Below are 9,276 nucleotides of genomic sequence, written 5' to 3'. Positions count from 1 at the left end.
TAAGCAGATTCACGCGTAAACGGGTCTGTACTGTATTAAACAGCAACTAATTAAAAATATAAGGAAAAATGGGAAAGGTTAAAGAAAAACATGTAACCCCACTCTGTGGGCACAGGAAAACCACAAACAGCATCTCTGGAATATAAGTGAAGTTCACAGTCTGTTCCCCAGAAGTCCCAATCCTCCTGCCCAGGACCTGGCTCTGCTGCAAGGATGCTGCAGGTCGGACACTTGCTCTGGTGGTAGCCACACACCCTCACGCTCAAGGTGGCAGGGCCCTTCTCCTTGGCGTCAGCCCCTCCCCTCCCCTCCCCCTCCCTTTCTCCCCCCCGCCCCCCTCATGAGGGTCACAATTTCCCTCCCAGTCCAGCCTGCAAGCCCTCTTTGTGGCGTCTCCCTGTGCTGGGCCCTCTGCCCAGAGCCCGTTCCCTCTCCCCAGCTGCTCACTGCATTCAGCTCTTGACTGTTCCAGCTCCAGCTCTGCTCTGCCTCAGCACTGCTGCTGCTCTGCCTTCAGCACAGCTCCCTGGTCTGCTTTTCTGGCCCCTCTGGCTGCTGCTGCTCTGCTCAGCTCAGGCTACTTCTCTGGTTCTCTCTGGCTGGTGCGGCTCTGCTCCCCAGCTCAGCTCGGGTTCCTGCTCTCCCCTTAGCTCCACCCGCTCTGGCCCAGGCAGCTCCCACTAACATGGAGGGCGGGACCCCCTGGCCTCCTGACTCCCTCATTACTCTGCCTGCCTGCCCTGTCAATCAGGCTGACCCTGGAGCATTTGCCTCTCCCTGTTGGCCTTGGGGACTGTCATTGTTCCTTTTTGGTACTGGGAGAGGGCCAACCAAAAAACCCCACTAAGTTTCAGTAAGGGGCCAACAGTTTCCTTATATTCCCCCTTGCTAAAATTCTGCCAAAAGCCAGAATGTTCACACCAGCACATCCGGGTCCCATATTAACAAAATTTACCAGCATCATGTTTTAGATAGATAGATGCTGACAATTAACAAAAGACCATTTAACATATTTAACATTCCATGTCCACTTCTTTATACTATACATAATAATATTAATTGACACAATGAATAGAACCAATAACATAATCATGTCTGAGTTTAACAGGCAAACATTCATTAATTCTCAGGGACCTTCTTAAGACTGATAATTCATTACCCATATTTTCTATTCCCCTTACCCCAGGTAACACCAGATCAATTTGAGGGATCTGGTCATTTTCATCAGGGTTTGGATTTGCTCCATTGCTTTCAGTCTCCTCGGGACAGGCTCCTCTATGCCTCCTATGAACCCTTATCGGACTAAAAGTCCAATAGTTTATCTGGTCCCTATGTACTACTCTCTCAGGACATCCTCGTTCAGGCTAGATAGTGTAAACCAGCAGTTTGGGACTGTTGTGAGTGACCATAATGTGGGGATTTGGCTCCCACTTGTCCTGTATTTTATTACGTCCCCAGTGTCTATGGTTGCTGGTACACAGTCACCAGGTCTGAAGAGAGCCCCACTGGACTTGCGATCATAAGTCCTTTTCCTACTTTGGGCTGTGTCTTTAGTTGTACTGAGACCAACTTCACTGCCTGTCTTTGGCCTGTCATGGACACCTTTGGCCCCGTCATCAAAAGTGGTCATCTCATCCTTAGAAAAGATGTTTTGGTGCTTCTCTGGCAAAGCCCTTAAGTTAGCCACTTCCGCAGGAATCAGCCTTTGGAGCACCGCTTGAACTGGAACTGGCAGTCTCCCACCACATCTTTCTCAAGGAAAGGTAACTTGTTCTCCTTTCTCCCTCCTTGCCACCTGCAGCTCATCTATACTCTTTTCAAATGTTATCTTCACCTGAGGAACCACCTCCTCAGGCTGGTGTATCTCTGCAGTTCTGTTTTGAGGCTGCAACGTGGGATGGCCGAGAAAGGTACATGATGCTCGCATCTTCAGGAACTCTGATCTGTTTCAAAAACTGCAGGAAGGGACTTTCTTCCCAGACCATAAAATAACCGTTGGAGATGTTGAAATGCCTATAGTTATCCTTGGGGACCCAGCCTACTCCTTAATGCCATGGCTCATGAAGCCATACACATGCAGCCTGGACAGTAGTCAGGAGCTGTTCAACTACAGGCAAGTGCAGAATGGTGGCAGAATGTGCATTGAATGTTTAAAAGCGCGCTGGCACAGTTTACTGACTCACTTAGACCTCAGCGAAACCAATATTCCCATTGTTATTACTGCTTGCTGTGTGCGCCACAATATCTGTGAGAATAAGGAGGAGACGTTTATCGCGGAGTGGGAGGTTGAGGCAAATTGTCTGGCTGCTGGTTATGAGCAGCCAGACACTAGGGCGGTTAGAAGAGCACAGGAGGGTGCGATGCACATCAGAGAAGCTTTGAAAACCAGTTTCATGACTGGCCAGGCTACGGTGTGAAAGTTCTGTTTGTTTCTCCTTGATGAACCCCCCCCACCTTGGTTCACTCTACTTCCCTGTAAGCTAACCACCCTATGCTCCCCCCTTCGATCACCACTTGCAGAGGCAATTAAGTCATTGTTGCTTCACATTCATGCATTCTTTATTAATTCATCACACAAATAGGGGGATAACTGCCAAGGTAGCCCAGGAGGGGTGGGAGAGGAGGGAAGGATAAGGCCACACTGCACTTTAAAACTTAAAAAAATTAAAACTTATTGAATGCCAGCCTTCTGTTGCTTGGGAAATCCTCTGGGGTGGAATGGCTGGGTGGCCAGAGGCCCTCCATTGCATTCTTGGGCGTCTGTGTGAGGAGGCTATGGAATTTGGGGAGGAGGGCGGTTGGTTACACAGGGGCTGTAGCAGCGGTCTGTGCTCCAGCTGCCTTTCCTGCAGCTCAACCATATGCTGGCGCACATTAGTTTGATCCTCCAGCAGCCTCAGCATTGAATCCTGCCTCCTGTCATCATGCTGCTGCCTCCTATCATCTTCAGCTCTCTCTTCAGCCTGCCACTTAGTCTCTTCAGCCCGCCACCCATCCTCATGTTCATGTTGTGCTTTCCTGCACTCCGACATTGTCTGCTTCCATGCATTCATCTGTGCTCTGTCAGTGTGGGAGGACAGCATGAGCTCAGAGAACATTTAATCGCGACTGGTTTTTTTCGCCTTCTAATCTTTGCTAGCCTCTGGGAAGGAGAAGATACTGTGATTCTTGACACACATGCAGCTGGTGGAGAAAATAAAAGGGACAGTGGTATTTAAAAAGACACATTTTACAGAACAATGGGTACACTCTTTCACAGTAAACCTTGCTGTTAACATTACATACATAGCACATGTGCTTTCATTTCAAGGTTGCATTTTGCCTCCCCCCACCACGTGGCTAACCCCTCCCCCTCCCTCCACCGCGTGGCTAACAGTGGGGAACATTTCTGTTCAGCCACAGGCAAACAGCCCAGCAGGAATGGGCACCTCTGAATGTCCCATTAAGAAAAGCACCCTATTTCAACCAGGTGACCATGAATGATATCACTCTCCTGAGGATAACACAGAGAGATAAGAACGGATGTTGTCTGAATGCCAGCAAACATACGCTGCAATGCTTTGTTCTGCAATGATTCCTGACTACGTGCTACTGGCCAGGCTTGGTAAAGTGTCCTACTATGGTCGACGGAATAAGGCTGCCCTCCCCAGAAACCTTTTGCAACCTTTTGGGAGTACGTACAGGAGAGCTTTATGGAGATGTCCCTGGAGGATTTCTGCTCCATCCCCAGACACATTAACAGACTTTTCCAGTAGCTGTACTGGCCACGAATGCCAGGGCAAATTAATCATTAAACACACTTGCTTTTAAACCATGTATACTATTTAAAAAGGTACACTCAACAGAGGTCCCTTCTCCATCTGGCAGGTCCGGGAGGCAGCCTTGGGTGGGTTCGGGGGGTACTGGCTCCAGGTCCAGGGTGAGAAACAGTTCCTGGCTGTCGGGAATACCGGTTTCTCCGCTTGCTTGCTGTGAGCTATCTTCAACCTCCTCCTCATCATCTTCCTCATCCCCAAAACCTGCTTCCTTGTTGCCTCTCACTCCATTGACGGAGTCAAAGCACAGAGTTGGAGCAGTGGTGGCTGAACCCCCTAAAATAGCATGCAGCTCATCATAGAAGAAGCATGTTTGGGGCTCTGACCCGGAGCGGCTGTTTGCCTCTCTGGTTTTCTGGTAGGATTGCCTCGGCGCCTTAAGTTTCACGCGGCACTGCTTTGGGTCCCTGTTATGGGAGATTTTTACAAATGTTTTGGCATTTTGAAAACTGGAACAGAGTTCTGATAGCACGGAGTCGTCTCCCTATACAGCGATCAGAACCCGTACCTCCTGTTCGGTCCATGCTGGAGCTCTTTTGCGATTCTGGGACTCCATCATGGTCACCTCTGCTGATGAGCTCTGCACTCACCTGCAGCTTGCCACACTGACCAAACAGGAAATGAGATTCAAAAGTTCGCGGGCCTTTTCCTGTGTACCTGGCCAGTGCATCTGAGTTGAGAGTGCTGTCCAGAGTGGTCACAATGGAGCACTCTGGGATAGCTCCTGGAGGCCAGTACTGTCGAATTGCATCCACACTACCCCAAATTCGACCCAGCAAGGCCAATTTCAGTGCTAATCCCCTTGTTGGGGGTGGAGTAAAGAAATCGATTTTAAGTGCCCTTTAAGTCGAAAAAAGGGCTTTGTCGTGTGGACGGGTGAAGGATTAAATCGATTTAAAGCTACTGAATGCGACCTCAACTCCTAGTGTAGACCAGGCCTTAGAGTGCCCATGCTGGTTCATCTTCCTGGTTCCTTCTCCTGGCAACAGTAGCTCCTTCAGCTCACTCATGATGTTCATTCCTAGAATCCCTGGGACTCCTTCTTCCATATGACTCTCTTGAGAGACTTTGTCTTTCAGGATAAAGGTGCATTTTCTTGGCATTGTCTAGCCCATATACTCTATGTCTGCTTTGAAGCATCCCACCACTGGGATTGCCAGTCCATTACCTGCTGTTAGATGTACAAATCATGTGCTGTGCATGGTCAGCTCCTTGTCCTTCAAATATTTTTGAAAATGCAACTCAGTAATGGTGGTGACTTTTGAGCCAGTATCTAACAAAAAGCTTGTCTTCACCCCTGCTATACATACTTCAGCAGTTAGACCGTCTCCAAATGCTCCTTACAGAAGTCGCTAGATATGCTGGCACTGCCCGCGTTCCTTTCAACACTGTCTGCAGAGTGATTTTCCACCAAGGACAGGCCTAGGAATCCTTCTGCCACTGCTTGGCCTTCTACTGCAGATGGGCCACTCGCTCCTGGTGCCCCATTGGTTCCACCTGCCTGGGACTCTGTTCTCCTTCTCAGTGGACATTTTTAGCTAGTGTGCCCTAGCCTTTCACAAGTGTAACAGATGTACCTTCCCAGCTTGTCCTTCAGTGGGGATCTTCAGGATCCCGGTGCCCTTGAATACTTTGGCATATTAATGGGGATTTCTTCATCACCTTAGTCATCACTTTCAGCATCTCCTCCTGTTGGACTGCCAGTTTTTGGACAGCTTCATTTAAACTTTCCAATGTTAACTGTGTTTGGGGCATGGTCTTTTCCCCACAATTGCATTCACTAAGTCTCCGCTTCATATACCGGGATTAGGCTTGGCTGTCTCTTCTGCAGGAACTTCCTCTTCTTCGGGTCACATAATGGCATCCTGCATGAATTCATGTAACTTCTTACTGGGCTCTTCCTTAAACCTCCTTTTCATTTCATGGCAGAGGGAATCAGTCCAGAGCCCTCAGCACCAACTGCTCTTTCAGAACCATATCTGGGTCTGGAACTCGTCGAGGGTCTCACTGCTCCACTTTGCTCATTCTCTCCTGGAGGTCATACGCATATGCCCAGACAGTTTCACCAGGCTCCTGCTTTTTCTCAAAGAACTCCTGTATTCGGGTTCCAGTAGGTACCTTGTCTCCATATACTTCTAGGAGGAGTTCAAATACCTTTACCACATCTTTCTTGTCTGCCATTGCCAGGAATTTTACTGTGGCCTTGGCCTGGCCCTTGAGGTATTCCCTATGAAGTCTGCACGATCGTCTTCAGGTACTCTTAGCACACACAGAGCTGCCTTCACAGACTTGACCCACTCCTCTATTGTAATGTCCCCGGTCTAGTTGGAAAATCACTGAAGTCTGTGACCTTCGGCTCCCTTGCGAAATAAATAGTAGGGGATTTCTTAGCTTCTGCTGCCTGTTGGTTTATTACTGCCTTAGCCAGTGATAAGGCTTCTCTCTGTTTGGTTCTAGCTTGTTGTAATACGTCAGCCTGCTCTGAAAATTTGCACTCAAGTTCAGCAAACTGGGCCTGTAGTTCTTCAATTCCAACCATGGTAGGATTCTTAACCAGATCTGGACGGTACTACCAGAACTCAACCAGTAAACCGAAGGGGTGGATCCTATGAATAGGCTCCTGTTCGTGACACTAATTATGTAAGCGGGGGAATGGTCCTGCCATTGTGGGGAACTTTCCTGACTTATACACTACCCTGGTGGAACTGGCTAGCAAAAGGATCTGAGTCCTTGCTCCAACTTCCTTTACCCAGAGGCCTGCCTGACCTCAAGCATTCCCCTTCCACTCTCCTGTGTGATAGAGTCCTCATAACCCTGACAAGGCTGGGGACTTGAGCCCCAATCTTCTTGTGGTCAGTTAGGACACGGACTAGGGTGTCCCCAGTCCGGGGTGCTCTCTCCACTCTGGATGCTTCCCTGACCCACTGATCATTAGATATAATTAAAAGCAAATATGTTTTATTAAACAGCAACTAATTAAAAAAATAAGGAAAAAATGGGAACAGTTAAAGGAAAACGCATAACCCCAATCTCTAGCAGAGGGGAACCACAAACAGCTGTCTCTGGAATATAAGTGAAGTTCACAGCCTGTTCCTCACATGTCCCAGGCCTCCTGCCACAGGCCCTCAGGCTCTAGCCTTCAGGGCCCTTCTTCCCAGAGTTGCGCCCCCCCACCTCCCCGTTGGGGTTATGATCCCCCTCCCAGTCACGATTTCTGCAAGCCCTCTTGGCTGGTGGCCTCTCCCTGCACTGGGCCCTCTGCCCCGGGCCCATTCGCTCTCCACAGCTGCTCACCTCACTTGGCTCCAGACTGCTCCAGCTCCAGCCCTAGCTCAGCCACTCTGCCTCAGCACTGCTGCTGCTTTGCCTCCAGCGCAGCTCCCTGGGCTGCTCCTCTGGCTGCTGCTGCTCTGTTCAGGCTGCTTCTCTGGTTCTCTCTGGCTGTGGCCGGCACAGCTCTGCCCCCCAGCTCAGCTCGGGCTCCTGCTCTCCCCTTAGCTCGGCCCGCTCTGGTCCAGGCAGCTCCCACTCACATAGAGGACAGGACCCCCAGCCTCTTGACTCCCTCTGTAGCCTGTCTGCCCTGTCAATCAGGCTGACCTGGAGCACTGGCTTCTCCCCTTTGGTCTTGGGGACGGTCTCAAGGTCCTGATTTCTCATTCGCCCTTCCCCTTTCTTTCTGTACTGGGAGCTAGCTAACCAATAAACCCCACTAAGTTTCAGTAAGTGGCCAACAGTCCCCTTACATCTACATAGATCAGGAGTCTCAAACTCCCGGCCCGTGGGCCATCTGCGGCCCGCAAACCTACCCAATGTGGCCCGCTGGGCTCCAGCAGTTTTGGAGCCGGGTCTCTCCCTTGGCCCCACCTGCCGCCCCCGGGAGCTCCCGCTGCCACCACCAGTGATTTACAATGGCCTGGGGTCCCGGCAGCACAGCGGAGCTGAGTGGCGTCTGCCTGCTCGCTCCACCTGTCTGCTGGCCCCTTCCTGCGGCCCCGGGATGGGGCTGTGTGTCTGCATGCTGCCCCGAGCGCCCTTGCAGCCAATGGGAAGCTGCGGGGTTCGCACCCCCCCCAGCCCCTCACAGAGCTTGCATCCCCACCCCCTTCCCACGTACCCCCAGCCCTCAAACTCCCTCCCAGAGCCTTCACCTCTCCCCACACACCCCAGACCCCAAACTCCCTCCCTGAGCCTGCAACCCCACCCCCTCCTCCTGCACCCCCACCCCCTGCCTCAGCCCAGAGTCTGCACCCAGCACCCAAACTCCATCCCAGAGCCTGCACCCCAGACCTCCTCCCCCACCCAAACTCCCTCCCAGAGTCCAACCTCTCAGCCCTTCTGCACCCAAACTCCCTCCCAAAGCCTGCACCCCAATCCTCAAATTCCAAGTGCCTGGGTCCTAGTTATCTACACACTTTTTAGCAGAACAAATCTGCAACTGAAGCACATTTATCACTCGTTGGCTAAGCAAAGTGGGGCCCTACTCTCAACTCAATGGCACTTCCCTTTTTGTCTGTAACATGATAACTTTTGAACACCACAGCTGATCAATTCCAAAACTTCTGGAACTGTTCAAGGCATCAATGAGAAGAGGCCTATTAATTTTGGTGATACTCAGAAAATCCTGATTTCCACCAGCGTGTGGGAAAAATCAACTAACAGCATGCTCCATTTAGCATGCTGCAGGCAGAGGAATATCTGTGGTGCCCCCTGCTGCTGCATACCAACATCAGAGACAGCATCTTAATGTGCAGCTCACAGGCTGTCTGCTTATGGTGGCATGTAGAGTACATGCATTGCAAAGGTAGTTGTAATGCTTGTGTGGTGTGACACTCTGCCCCGCTCTAGCAGAGGCTAGACCAGCTAGAGATTGATGAGCCTGCTACAACCTTAGCTAAGAGAGCAGTATCTTTTAGCTCAGCAGTAGAACCTCATGCATTAAGCTCCAGGGGTCACAGGTTTGATCCCAGCCAACGATGGCTGGAGTCTCTTGGCATCACATAGCTATACACTGCAGTGAAAGGCCCTGGCAAGCAGGGAAGCAGCAGGAACTATACGACTAAAAATAGCAGTGTAGACATAGGAGGCACAGCTTGGGTGTGTAGAGATCTGTGTGGATTATACACCTTGCAGGTTCAGGTATGTAGAGCACTCTACTCTACCCGTCCAAGCCATGCTTCACTGTGTATGCTGCTGTTTATATCCGTGCTAGCACGGTGTGCACTGTCTGTACTCTGCACACTGCTGCAAGTGTAGACATATCTTCAGGGGGTGTACACCTCTGCCTACAAACGCAACAAAATGTGCGACTTCTAGTGAGAGCTAGAGGCCATCTCAAAGAGACAGCAACCCAGGCAGTAACAAAAGGGCAGAAGAGTTGCCCAAGGTTCTTGGGCTGACAGCAATACTGCTGATACACTGAAGTGCAAAAATCTGCTAAATTGCTAAATGCACCTGAATC

The sequence above is a fragment of the Dermochelys coriacea genome, chromosome 1 (assembly GCF_009764565.3).
Source record: "Dermochelys coriacea isolate rDerCor1 chromosome 1, rDerCor1.pri.v4, whole genome shotgun sequence".
Classification (NCBI taxonomy): Eukaryota; Metazoa; Chordata; order Testudines; family Dermochelyidae; genus Dermochelys; species Dermochelys coriacea.
The sequence above is the reverse complement of the archived record's forward strand: the minus strand, read 5'-3'. Positions refer to the sequence as shown.